At 38.6% G+C, this 15,000-nt stretch overlaps 1 protein-coding gene across 1 annotated transcript in view; it reads left to right on the forward strand.

Annotated features, from left to right (window-relative positions):
• Positions 1–15,000, forward strand: part of LOC122815830 (kielin cysteine rich BMP regulator) — a 2,917,372-nt gene that overhangs the window by 1,410,760 nt on the left and 1,491,612 nt on the right. The window lies entirely within an intron of this gene.

Raw genomic sequence — 15,000 nt, forward strand, 5'->3', positions numbered from 1 at the left:
TTGGAAAATAGAGCTGAACCTTAACTCCTTATAATTTTTCTGGATTAGTTCACCCTTTTGCTTAGAGACTATCATTTATGCATTGCCACTTTGAATAAATGACAACTGGAATATATAGCTTCTTGAAAGACACAACTGCAGGTATAAATACTGACAGGAGTACAAAACAGGATCAGTCAGTAAAAAGAAAACTGTGGAAATAAGTCATTGGCATGACACTTTACTGTAGCCTTTTTCTTTGATAATTTTTTTAACCTAGGTTTTACCCTGATTATAGATAAGTGTATTCTTCCTCTTTTTTACACCACCATAGCTCTATTATCACCCCTACTAGTGCAGGGATAGTAACCCCCCCCACATCAGTTAGTGACAGAGGGATGAGAGTTCAATCATGGCCTGGAAGCAGTGAGGTAATTTTGCTTTTTTTGCCTGTTGTTTCTGGGTGGCTGCAGTGGTGCAGTGGTGCAGTGGTTAGTGTTGCTGCCTAACATCAAGAGGTTCCCTGGTTTGAGTCTCAACTGGAGTGCTTTCTGTGCAGAGTCTGCATGTCCTCCCTGCAGTAGGGTGGGTTTCCTCTGCGTGCTCCAGTTTCATCCCAAAGACATGCTGTAGGTGGATTGGACACTCTAAATTGGCCCTAGGTGTGCATGTGTTTGCCTTCTGTGGAATGCTGGGCATTGGGCTGGCAACTTGACACCATAAATTCTACTGCCAATCATTCTGCGGACCGTTGTTCTGCTGTGGTGACCCCTGTAATTTCTAGCCATTCCCATGTGATGCAAACGATGTACATCTGTTGCAGTATTTTTTACATGAGGGAGTTGCCTGCCACAATGACCAAATGTCAGTCATTATACAAAAGACTTTTACTACTTAGAGATGTATTGTACATCACACATAGGTTGCATTTGGACATAGGCCATAAACGTGATGTACACATACACCATCCTCAGAACTTAATTGCTGTGAGTACGAACACTTTCCATACATACCTTCTGCATGCCAAAGTGGTTGCTGTCTCAGCATTTCAGATAAGTGCCCCGTTGGGGAATCCTTTCTTTATTGTTTTTATTGCGGTTAGCTTTAATGTCATCCAAGAAAGGCAAATGTCAATATGGATGTCAGATTTCACATAAAGATAATTACTAGCAGTGCCTTTTTCTTGGGCCTAGTGACAATCATAGATCTTGCTCTGTCTACCAGGCGTCTGTGCCTAAAACTTTGGCAAGTGGGTTAGCTTTCCTTTCTCTATATTTAGAGAACCAGCACTAAAAACTCCTTGTGGAAAGTGCAATGGAGGGTTCCTCAGCATCTGAGGGCAAGTCGCTTGTGAACCAGAAGGCCAAGAAGCTTAGGCCTGAAACTTCAGTTGCACCTCCTGTGCCAGACATCTCTCTTGAATCAGTTGCTAGCCTGGATAAACGTTCAGTCCCTACATCCAATTTGGTCACCTTGGATCAAGATGACAGCACATCCTTGGAGGTACTGCAGGCATCCAGGGGAGGAGTGAACCTAGACTTGTGATTACCTAGGACCATAGGGGGATCTCGCAAATGTTGGTTAGGAAGGAAGTTGATTTCAACATTATTGAAGCTAGACCTACATCTGGTCCTCTGACCTTACATAGAGCTGATCTGCATGCTAAGAGGAAACAAAAAAACTAAGCATTTGTCACTTTCCACTGATCCACTAAAGGATTGGCAAAATTTTGCACAGGGCATTTTTAATGCACTTATGTCTTTTAGCCCTCCTCCAGGGGTTTCAGTGCTGGCCACACCCTGGGTTTTCTCCTCAGAAGAGGGTTGGGAAAAAAGCTTCTTCTGAAGAGGAAGAATCCTCAGAGGATGATTCCGTAGCTTATTCATCTTAGATCCCCTCCCCACTGGATTGTGTTTCCTCGGAGGAGGACTCCAGTAGTACTGATACCCCAATGGAGGAAATTACTTTCAGTGAGACTGTGGGTAAGATGAGGGAATATTTCAGATGTCTGAAGTTCAAAAACGTTACTATGAATTACTTTGGATAAATACTTCTAGTCCCTCAGACATACCTCCTATCCTACCTGCATGTCTGGATGCATTTGCATCTCCCAGAAGGAATCCTGATTCCCAGCCTCCAACACCTAAGAAAACAGACAGATTCTGCAAGGTGCCTGAAGACTGTAAGTTTTTTTTCCAAGATCCTTCTGTCATCACTGTGGCTTCTGATAAACCCTCTTGGTTACTTCCCTCCACTATCCTTCTCCCTTCTGACAAAGACAACAGACATATGAAGAGGTTAGGCAAAAAAGTATACACTTCTGCCACCATCGCCTTTAGGGCTATCAATTATCAAACACACGACTAAATACACCTTGGAACTTTTGTCCTAACTTTCTAAAATTATTTCAGATTTGCCAGACTCAGAGAATAAGTCTTTGGCCTCATCCTTGATTGGGACATTCTTTCAAGTGGCCCACCATTCATTAAGATGTAGTTGTGATGCTGTGGAGGCTTTAGCTAGGGCAACTGCCACAGGTTCAGTCCTGAGAAGATTTGCCAGGTTGAGACTTCAACCTTTACCAGAGGACATTAAATCCAAATTCAGGGATGCTCCTCTGGACACTTTAGCCCTATTTGGGACTGCTGATGCAGGACTGTTTAAAACCTTATAGGAGAAAGGTAAAGAGCTACAGAAACTGAAACACATCCTGGTCTCCCCTGCACCAAAATTCCAAAGGAATTATCCTTCTAAGCCTGTGTTTATTAGAAGGCAGTAGTGGCCTCCTCCAGCTAAGGCTAAAAAGTCTGGTAAGAGACCTCAGCAAAGTAGGACTCCCCAGCAAGCGCCCCTCAAATACAGCCCTTTCCAGACAGAACAGGTTCCATCTGACTATTTGAACCTCAACTCCCCTCCCCCTTTCCCTTTACCTTTCCCTTTTGACTCTAGCTTGGGAAAACATTACACAGGATTCTTGGGTAGTCTCCATAATAAAAAAGGATTATTTCATGGTCTGGAATTCACTCCTAGAGACCAATTGCCACATTTCCCAAAGGTGCTGCAGGATCTGTTGGATCAAAGCATCATTCAAACTGTACCATTAAATCAAAGGGGAAAAGGGTTTTATTCAAAGATGTTTTTAGCACCAAGGAAACAGGGACCTTGGAGACCCATTCTGGACCTCTTCTGCCTCAACACCTTCCTGAAAGTGCCTACATTCAGAATGCTTACTTTGCAAACCCTTTTCCTCTGATCATCCCACAAGCCTGTCTGGCCTCCATAGACATAAAGGATGCTTACTTACACATCCACATTCATCTCAATTACAGGAAATGTTTATGATTCTCTGTAGCCTCTTGGCACTTTCAGTTTTCTGCCTTCCCTTTTGGTCTTTCCACTGCCCCACAGGTATTCACAAAATGCCGTGCTTACTGCAGACTTCAGGGCATTCAGGTCTTCCCACACCTGAATGACCTTCTCTTTCAAGCAGTAAGTTAAGGAGAATTACAGCACAATCTAAGCTCTCCCACTTCCATCCTACAATCCCTGGATTTCATGATATAGTACCAAAAATCTGCTAATTCCCCATCTCAGGACCACATTTTTCTGGGATGCAGGATGCAAACAGACCTTACAAAGGTCTCTCTCCCCACACAGAAGGTTCAAGTGTTCATTTCCCTTTTTCCAAAAGCCTCTTCCCTCTAACTCACATCACAGCCCGGAATTTTCTCAGAACCTTGGGCTTCATGGTGTCCACCATCCCAATTCTTCCATTGGCAAAACTGCACATGAGGAAACTACAATGGTTCCTGAAATCAGTGTGGATGCAACATGCACATCCACTAGAGTTCCCAGTTTCCCTTATCCTTTGCCTGAAGAGAGAGAGATTACATGGCGGATTCAATAACTGACTGCTAACCCAGGTCTCCCACTCCATCCTCTACCACCTGAACAGGAGTTGTTCACAGACACATCAGATACAGGATAGGGGCGACTTTCGACTCCATAAAAGCACAAGGGACCTGGTTCCCCTGTCAAAGAAGGGAACTTATCAATATAAAAGAAATGAGGGCACTGCTACTGGCTCTTCAGACCTTTCAGTCCTTCTTCATTCCAGGCCCTCTAAAAATTTTCAAAGACAGCATGACCATTCTCTGGTATGTGAACTAGCAGGGAGGGACAAAGTCTTATCTCCTTTGCAGACTAGCCCTGCAAGTGTGGGGATTGTCTGTTAAACTTGTGACCCCTCCAGGCTGTGTATATCCCTTCTTGCCTGAATGTAGTGGCAGACACCTGGAGCAGGTCTGAAACACAGTCCCACAAATGGATGATTGTAGAGGAATGTGTTCCTCGACATTGTCCACATATGGGGAACTCCACAAATAGCCCTCTTTGCCTCCCTCATGAACAGACAACTTCCACAATTTTGTGCCAGAGATCTGCATCTGGTCTGGAAGGTGGACACCCTCAGCTTTTCATGGAAGGAGATGTTTCTGTATGAATTGCCTCCCCTTCCTCTCATTCCAAATGTCCTACTAAAGGTTCAGCAGGACAAATGAAAAATCTTGATGGTGACTCCCTTTTGGCCAAGACAGCATTGGTTCCATCTGCTCCTGCATTTAGCCAAGGGCAATCACCACAAATTACTCCACAGAGAGGACCTTCTCACACAACACAAATAAACTCTCATTCATCCCCACTTGTCTACTCTTAGCTGACATTGTGGATGATAGGATTTTAATTCCTTTCAGACAACTTTTTTCAGAGGATGTGCTTTGGGTTCTGCAGGAAACCCAATACTAGAAAATCTTATTTATCCATATGGAAGAGATTTTTGTTTTGGTGTCTTTCTCATAACCAGGGCCCACTTACAGTGGAAGTCCCACTGGTTCTGTCATACTTGTGTGAATTGCTGGATGCTGGCTTAACTTACTGTTCAGTAAAAGTGCACGTTAGCTATTTCTGCCTGTCTGCCTCTTTCTCCACCTTTAGCCTCTAGATTTGAGGCTAAACAATTCTTAAAAGGTTTGCTTCACATGAGACCCTCCAGGAAACCTGCCCCCCCCCCGGGATCTTAACTTTGTATTGGAGAAACTGATCCTAGCACCTTTTGTGCCGTCAGCTTCTGCTTCCTTGAAATACTGCTCCTGGAAAACTATTTTGCTGCTTGCACTAACCTCAGCCAGAAGGGTTTCTGAACTCCAGATCGTGGTGTTCCACAGTGACGGAGTGCCTCTTCACACCATGCCTTCCTTTATACCTAAAATAGTAAATGAGTTATCCCTCAAGCAGTCTGTTCATTTACCTATCTTTTTCCTTCTCCACAAAACTCTGCTAAAAGGATTCTGCATACTTTGGATGTGCACAGACAGCTTAGGTTCTACCTTGACAAAACAAAGAATATGAGGAAATCCGACCTGTTGTTTGTCTGCTTTCACCCAAGAGCTTTAGGACTTCCTGTCTCTAAACACTCTATTTCCAGCTGGATCTCTAAAGCTTTTTCCTTCTGCTATGAACACCATGGAAAGAGCCTCCCTACTTCTGTTAAGGCACACTCTGCCAGAGCTGTTGCTTCCTCTGGAACCTTCTTCAAAGGACTGGACACCTACTTCATTCTGGAGGCAGCTACCTGGTCTTCAGTCCATATCTTCACCAAACATTGTAAACTGGACAGTATTTCTAAATCTAGGGCAGGGTTTGCCAGCGCTATTCTCCATGGCTTCACGCAGAGCTCCAGTGCCCCTACTGATTCCTTTCCTCATGAGCTTTGGCATTCTCCCTCATGTAAGGAATACTGCAACAGAGGACTAGGAGGCCATAGATTAGTTGTGTAAAATCTTACCATAATGATAGATGTCATTCTCTTCTCTTCTCTGTTGCAGTATTCCACCCCTCCTTCCCCTTGACTTTTTTCTTCCTTGGATGTACTTAACATACATACTTCCCTTAAATGGACATTCTTCCTGGATCAGTCAGTTTTGAGGATGGTGCATGCATACATCACTTTTATGGCCTATGTCCGACAGTAGCCTATGTGCAGCATACCACTCACCTTTAAGTAGTAAAAGTCTTTTGTATACTGGCTGACATCAGGTCATTGTGGCAGGCAACTTCCTCATGTAAAGAATACAGCAACAGAAAAGAGAAGGGCATCTACCATTATGGTAAGATTTTACACAACTAATCTGTCTGAATGCTAATAGTCATTTTTCCATTCACAACAGTATAAAATGATCTGACAGGATAATCCATTAAAAGGGTAGGTGAAATATAGGAAGTATATCCACTTTGATTCCCCCACTTCTATCACACTCTCCTATTTGAGTGACAGAGGTCTCCACTGGCTACTATATTTTATCCTCAGAATAAGTTTCTTAGTGGGTGGACAGGTAGAATAGCTATCCACAGTGCATGATGCTGGTGCAGGTGACTTGAATGGTGAGCCAGTGGAGGTAATGCAAGAAAGGAAAAAAGTTTTAGCAGTTAATAAATAAAAATAAAAATACATATAGAATGAAATAGTGGAGGTACCTGTAAAAAAAGCTCTGATGGTGCAGCATTTTACCAAAGTGATTAAAAGGACAAATTTGCATTACAGACACTAGTAAAGGACACAGTACAGTCCAGCAAGTGCAAAGGTGCTGGAAACTAGAGAGATACTTGTAAGGAACCAGGGATTGTTCATTACAGCACAGCCTATTGAACTTTGGGAAGGAACTGCTTCTGAAACACAGGCTGGAACAATGTCTGTGGTGACATTAAATTAAAGCAAAGGGATCAGTTTAAGCCACTGGTAAATGTGGCATTCTCCACCCGGTAAGAATGTGGGCAGAGCAAGTGGAAAAACATATGTTGTTGTGATAAGGAACACAAAGATAAGTGCCATTGTTTATTACAGGGCAAAACTTCACTTAAGGTGACTCTGCTTATAATGTGAAACTGGTTACAACTGAATGAGGGGAGAATTAAGGGAAGGAAGTGGTGAGTAATTCTGGGCAACACTAAAGGTGATACAAAGAGTGCTGGAGGTGAGAAAGTGGGAAATGTAGACATCACCATGATAACCTTTTGGGAATGCTATTTTGTCAGCTTTGAACATTAAGCTTTTGACAGAACAGAAAAGAAAGACTTAGTTTCTCTCCTTATCCATGATTTTTGTTCAGGCCATCACTGGATCATAATAGCTCTAAAATACTCAAGGTAAAAACTAGAACTCCCACGGCTTTATCCCAGCTCAATTTGATTATGTTCTCCAGCAATAATAAAGTACAGTACTGGATCCATCCACTGTTATGCCATATGTTTGTCCCCCCACATCTAATTTTGGACATCTGAAAAAAATGCAACTCAACGAGGGGCAAGCAAAACAGTTACGGTAACAATTGTTTACCTCACTAAGAAGAGTTTGGTATTCCAAGAGGCTATTCTCGATAGAAATATAATTACAGATGAGACATATTAAACCAAGATTTGAAGAAACAAAGCATTCATTGGTGATTATTGTCTGGTATCTGGAAAAACACATAAAGTTTTTAAAAATTGTTCAGTGACTGAATGATTAGCAGTCAATTGTTAGACAGTGAGTGTAGAAGAAAAACCTTATTTGCAAAATAATACCAGAAAAGCTACAACCATTCCAACTCCCCCTTTGATAACAGCCCACAGAATCTTAATCTTAGGATGAATGTAAGACCAAACTTCTAAAAGATGAAGGATAGATAGCTAACACCATTTTCAGAGGACAAGTTTTGCTTCCAAGTAGGATAACAGATTGTCTTTTTGACCTTGGCCAGATCCATTTATTAGGAAGAGACAAAGTAGATTGGTATCACAAAATGATTGGTAGGCAAGAAGTTTGATCAAACTAAGATGAATGTTCAAAGTCAAACAACACCAGTGCTCGTTACATGCCATTCCCAGTGAAGAACACCTTTGAGAAGCCCACCCAGGCCCTGTTCTGTGAATAGTGGGGTCACTAAGTTACTGCTCTGTACTGAGTCATTGAAAAGATTTCCATTGAGGCTAAATCCATAATTAGGAGATAGTATGTTTGTGTTTGTAAAAATTGCTGCTGCAGATTATTATACTCAGTAAATAAGAAATGATATGTAATATTTCAATATCATGTGAAGGTACTGAGGAAAACAAATTCATTGTTCATAATGAAAATGTAATTTTGAATTTCTTAGTATTTCCAGGATGCGACTAAAATTGGTCACTTGTTACCAGTACTCTAAACACAATTTAAATAAAATACAGACAATGAGACTAATAGACGCATGGTTACTGTCTCAATGAAAGTTAAGCTTTAGGTATAAGGATTATTTTGCATTTCTGCATCATATATTTTTTTACTGTTTAACTTAATTTATGTATTCCCAATCTCATTTGGGCCAGATGAACACTGGCTGTTAATATGCAGATGATAGCTTATTGAGTGGACAAGGAACAACTGACACAAACAGCAGCTCTGCTATGTTTTTCATACTCTTGCATGAACTGACACCAACTCTGCTGTCCCTTGTCCCTACATAAGGAATTTAAGCCTGTAGTTCTCAGACTGGAACAGCGCTTTTCAGCTAACTGCTGACAATCCTGGATATGCCGCAGAGTCACTCTATCTTCCATAAAACTTTACAAATTTTGCGACAAAACACTGTAAAATACTCAGACAACAAAGTCAGTCATTACGACTAAAAACATATTCCTGAAAAAATACATATTAATGCCAGCTTATACAGCTTTATCATTTAAGTAAATTACAGCAACATAATTGAACTAATTCCTAATTGGATAACAATGTCTGTTTGTACTAGTTGTTGTGTAGTTAAGGAACCATCCAGCTGGTTGTAACAACTTTCAGTTAACCAGTTACTAAAAAGTAATTACACTACTGGCATATTTTCCTACAGATATGGCAAAGAATATTTGGGTCCAATATCCTTTACATATATAATAAAATCTAGAGCTGCCTGCAGACCTGTGCAGTTATCAGTATGTATTTGTGTTTCTTCCCTCAGGTATATCCAGATAACTTGCTTTTGATGTAATATTTTGCAAAGCTGATATTTTTTACAATGTAGCAAAATTTGTTCTACAATAAATTAACTTAGCTCCACCACATACACTATCCTGAATCCAGAGATTATATAAACAATCCTCTCCTGGTTTGTGATTTCTTGATCTTTACTCTTAAAAAGGGGTGCAATTGTGAGCAGTAGTGAATTAAGGAATTCCAGCTTTTGTGTGACGTTCATAACTTGTAGAATCAGAGCAACAACTTTACTGTACTGAATTTAAAATTTAGTTGTATATTGTTTGTGAGATTTTCCTAATATAATTTTATTTAAATTCTCGTTGAATTCTGTGGTAATTGATTTTGATTTTTCTTTTTTTAGAATTCTTTTTCATTTTCAGCTGAGTATGAATTCCTTAAATGAGTATGCCATTAATGATTTGCTAAAGAACAAGTATCTTGTACAATGTGTTAAATACTATGTCTATTTAAAGGTAGCACTTGATAACACTGGTGATATGTGCTTCTCATGTCAAAGGTTAGATGATTTGCTTACCATTATTAGTAATAAATCTAGACTTATTGATGGTGATGAATTTGTGGAATTGGCACAGCTTAGAGAACAGTTTTTTATGTAATAATTAGTGGACTGATGAGATAAATAATGTTAGGCAAAGAGCAAATTAATACACATTTAGGAAAGGAAGTGTATTACCTGTAAAGATCACTCAACTCCTATTGAACAAGATAACTTTGGAATTCTAGATACAAGTATTCAGCTATCTGAAGATTTGGAGCATATAGAAGAAATTAAAAAAAGAAAGAAAGGAAGAAGTTCAGAACAAATAAGAAAGAAAAATAAACTAATAAATTACTATACATTGTCTGTGTTCCTAAAGAATTTACTGTTGCTTCATGTCAAGTTTTACCACTGTTGCTATGCAGTGATCGTGGTGTTATAAAGGTTAATTTGTTGCTAGATAATTCTGCCAAACTGAAATCTAAATAACAGATTATATGGAAGCAAAGCAGTCACTATATAAAACTAATTGGAGTGAAGTGTTTAGTGGAAAAACTGCAGAACGAATGTGGAAAGTTTTGAAAGAGAAATTGTTTCAGTGGGAAAAATCAAAAAAATTGTTTCACTTCAGGATCTAGGCACACAATGTCAGGAGGATATATTTCCATAAGAACAAGTTACTTGATTAAGGTGAGAAACAAAAAATATAAGAAATGGAAAAGACATCGAGCTACAACTTTGAAAACTGAAATAAACAAGTTGGACAGACAAACTAAGTGTGAGACAAGATCAAGAAAATTTTGAAGAAAATTTATATAAAGATATTGTGCATAATAGGAAACCATTTTATAGATATACGTGATGTGGAAGGATAAAGACATACAAACTGCTAAACTGTGTACAGATTCTAACATTTATTCACAGACACAACAGATTATAGATATATTTACAAAATCTTATGCAAACCAGTTTGGTTCACAAAGGGGGTGATAAATTGTTCTAGTGACATCCAGGTAACCCAAGAAACTGACACATTAGATTATATTGAAAACGAACTATGCAAACTGGAACTAAACAAAGCACAAGGGGAAACAGAATTAGTAATAATGACTTGAGAACACTTCAGGAGGAAATTACAGTAGCATTATATCTATTGCTTTACTAGGTTGTATAAATATGGGGAGATTCCTCAAGGCCAAAGATATACACTTTTTAAACATATATTTAATGGAAAGGGGGGGGGGTAAAACAAACCTAGAGTCATACAGACCCTTAAGTTTATTTTCATGTTGTGGAAAAAATGGAAAAGGTAATGTTGGATAAGTTATTATCAGAACTGGAAAGGTTGGGATTTAGAACCATATATCAGCATGCATATGTTGAAAATAGATCTATTACCACCAGTAACATGATGTTTTATAACAAATATAACAACTATGAATGAAAACTTGTGCTGTGATGTAATTTATATAGTTTCAGCTTAAGCATTTGACAGGATCATACACAAAACACTGATCAGTAAATTAGGACAACTAGGTATTTATGTTATGTTGATAAAATGGATAGCTGCATGGCTTACAAATAGGACATGGCAAGCATTATACAGAAAAATGGACAGGTGAAATTTGAGGTCACGGTCAGGGTTTCCACAAAGCTCTGTCCTGGGACCATACTTGTATAGATTGTATCTTTCAGATCTAGCTTTTTCATCTGAGGTGTTCTCCAGTCTTTACGCAGATGACTTGAAACTGGGTAAATCGATTACATGTGTTATAAATAGGCATGTCTGCAAAAGAACTTGACTAAACTGACCATTTGGGCACAAGATAATAATATGCTGACAAATACATCAAAAACTAAGCATATCAGATTTGTGAGACATACACTGAAAAGTTTAAACTGAAATATTTAATACAGTACAGTGTTTGAAACTGTAGAGTCTTTTAAGGACCTGTCCTGGGTATGTAGGTAGATCCAGCTTTGAGTTTTTCTAATCATATCAACCAATAGGTTAATGATAGATACAGAACTATAGGCTGCATAAATATAGAAAATCAGAAATGATGAAGTCATTGTTTATTAGTTAGATTAGACCTAACCTTAAGTATAGAATAATAGTATGGAAACCTTATAGGAAAATAAGCAGGAGTAAACTGGAAAGAGTGCAGTGGAGATATACCAAGGGCATCTATGATTGTGAAAATGTAAGCTATTATGAAAGACTAAAATATCTGAAATTGTGTGGTGTCTCATGTAGATGTTTAAGATGAGATCTTATTCAGGTATATAGGGAATTTAGAGACAACTACCTCTGTGAATGTTTGGGGTTATCAAAATGTAGTTGGGAATCATCAGATAACCACTGCAGAAGATTCTATAGGAAAGAGAATGTTCTAATTGGTTCTCTGAGAGAGCAGCTGATGCATGGAATAGACTACCAGATTACATTAAAATAAGACTAGTTTAGATATATTTAAGAACGGCCTGGACACATTGTGGGAACAAGTGTTTTTGTAAATTGACAGGCTAGAAGGGCATTAATGCCTTTACTTAAAATATTTGTATGCATCTATCCTGTGTTAGCTGCTATGCAGTGATGCATATAACATCTCCACCATCCTAGAGCACTTAATGTACGTCACACAAAGTGACATTGTAAAGAATTTTGAGAATAATGCAAAGCAATGCAGTATTAATCAAAGGATAAGTCAAATCAAAATATGAAGGCCAAGATGCAAGCTATTAATTTCTTTTTTAAATATGATTCTTTTTAGTGTTAAAAGTACTTGTTTTGAGAAGCTCAGAGTTATGAAGCAATCGGAATCATTTCCATATAAACAGCAGTGATGGAAGACTTAACTCTCCTTCCTGCTCTGTCAACGAGGAAATACAATTTAGTTGATTTTGTTCCACTCCCCTGTTAAAAATGTTTGTTTTGAACTGAGGATAAAAAAAATAAAGTACTAAATAACCTGTTCCTTTTAGTCCAACAAATGCCATTAGTACCTCTAAAGTGAAAATTTCAAGAACAGTTCAAGCAGAATAATATGTTTAGTGGATTATTTTTGTTATTCTTTCCTTTTTGTTTTTCTAAATCCTTTTACTTAAAAATCGCACATTATGGTCATCTTTATTACAGAAGATAAAGTCTGTGTATACATGTTGACATTGTGCCATACATTCAAAATTACTCATCACAAGTGTCGTATACAGACACATCGCACACCAACACATTTATTTATTTTTTTTATTTTGGCACATTTCCATTCACATATTACATCTTATACATCCTTCAATGTTTGTTTGCTAAATTACAAAATCTGTTCCCGCTCTGCTACCTATCTACCCTCTTCTTGCATTAAGACGTTCACCTCTCTTATGTCTCCTTGCCAGCTGACCTGCTTTCCATGCAGTGACCCATTTCTGCTTTAACCTTATAACCCAGATTCTACTGCTATCACTTCCCCCTACCTGTTGTATTCATTAGATGATATCCCCTGACTTTCATGGCTTAGCAATTTCCCTTTTCCGCCAGCTTCTCGTTAAGAACATTTCTCTCTCTTCTTCTCTCCCCTATACCCTGCTCCTCATTTACTCCAGTAAAGATAATAACTACCTCATTTCACAGTCTCTTTATTATATATCTTACTCTATACTTCTTTCATACTCTGACATTCCTTTTTGGACAAATGTACAGCCCCACCACATATGAATGTTGTTTACCTCATTTCCCTATACATCAAGTTGTCTTGTTCTCCAACTGACCTTCGTTACCAAATCTTGTTGGAGTACTGCACCAACAATGTAATAACCCAACGTGTGCTTGTTCCTCTCAGTCCTGTAGACTTTCAAGACCTTCATCATTTCTGAAGCTTCACTCCATTTCTTATCATTTTGTCATACAGTGCTTTGATATCTCTCCATCCTCCCTCAAATCCGTATATATGCACCCCATCCTTTGACTTCCTCCCTAAGATCCCTGTATATTCACCCCACCCTTTGACTTTCTATTTCTCTCCACTCATGCCCTTTTCCTTCTACCTTTTCCATTCCATCTTTTTTAATCTTGTAATCTCGTCCTCCTTTTTCCCCTCCTGTCCTCCTGACCACTCTTTTATTTCTAACTGAAATTCAGCACATCATATTTGTCAGCTATGTTATGCTCACCCTTCTAAATCAAACAGTCTTTATTTCTGTGCTTATAAGACTAGGCACAGTGCACTTTGAATTAAAAGTGTAAAACAATAAAGTTCATTAAAAATTTTACCTGTCGTATTCTACAGGTACTCATTAATTAAGAATAAAAGTAAATTCAAAAAGTTTAAAAAGTTAAAAAATAGTAGGTAGAAAGGGTCCCAGAATGTGCTGTGAAAGATGGGCACCTCCAAAGATTTTCCACTAAGGAAGATGTTGTGGCAGTGAATTTTGCAGGTCTGGAGTATGGAAGGGGAATGATGCAGCCGTGAAGACCTGAGCCTTAATCTGGGGACTGCCCACAGCCTACCTGAGAGTAACTGAGTAGAGTACTAGTGAAGGCTAAAAGGGCATTGTGAACTCCTTTATGTAGATTTATTTGTGCTTCCTTTCTGGTAGTTTAATGGCTTCCTCATACATAAAGCCTTATGCATGTGGTTTTTCCTGGGGTCCCAAAAAAGAGTAACAGAGTTATGCTGACTAATAGACTACTTCTGTAATTGTTATGTTCAAGATAGCGCTTGTAAGATTAATACCATTTGTAAAACAAATTTGTTTTTCATAAGATTTAAGTTATATAAATGGGAAAATATATTTAAAGGATTTTCATTACGTAAATTGAAATGATGGATATCTGTGCCATTTAATGGCTTTAGTAGGTATTAACTTCATCAGAAGTTTGTATTTTAAAGGACATTCATGTATGGAAAGAGAAATCAGAAAAGGTGCAACCCACCACCACCACCTGACTGTGTGGCAAGGACTTCAGTCCTCGATTCATTTAACTTATTTTTCTCAGTCCAGGGTAACTGCACCATGGATAAGAGATTATTATTGATGCATAATAAAATACATATCTTGTCCTTTATGCAAAGTGCACCAAACTCGGTCTACACTGAACCTACTGTAATGCAGGTAAAAGTGAGTAACAAAATGCAAATAAATGACAATTCAAGCTTTCATGCTCGATCAACTGTGACTTGAGCTTGGATATTTTGAGCTTATGACTGTAATATTATGTAGGGTATTCAGAGGAACATAAGGAAATGGCAGTACACGTTACAGGATACCAAAAACATGTAAATGTTTAGCAAAGAGAGATGCCAGAAAGAATCTGGATACAATTTTCAAAAATGCAAAAACGACAAAAACAAGCATGAGACAGTTAAACTGACAGAAGATGGGAGACTGGTAGTAAGGCCCATACAAAATGCTGACTGATGCCTCTTCCAGTTGTTGAATGAGAAGGACCTAACTGGTAAGTAGATGAGGAAATGTTGTACTCCTTGAC

The sequence above is a fragment of the Protopterus annectens genome, chromosome 11.part0 (assembly GCF_019279795.1).
Source record: "Protopterus annectens isolate FY-2018-M chromosome 11.part0, PAN1.0, whole genome shotgun sequence".
Classification (NCBI taxonomy): Eukaryota; Metazoa; Chordata; order Ceratodontiformes; family Protopteridae; genus Protopterus; species Protopterus annectens.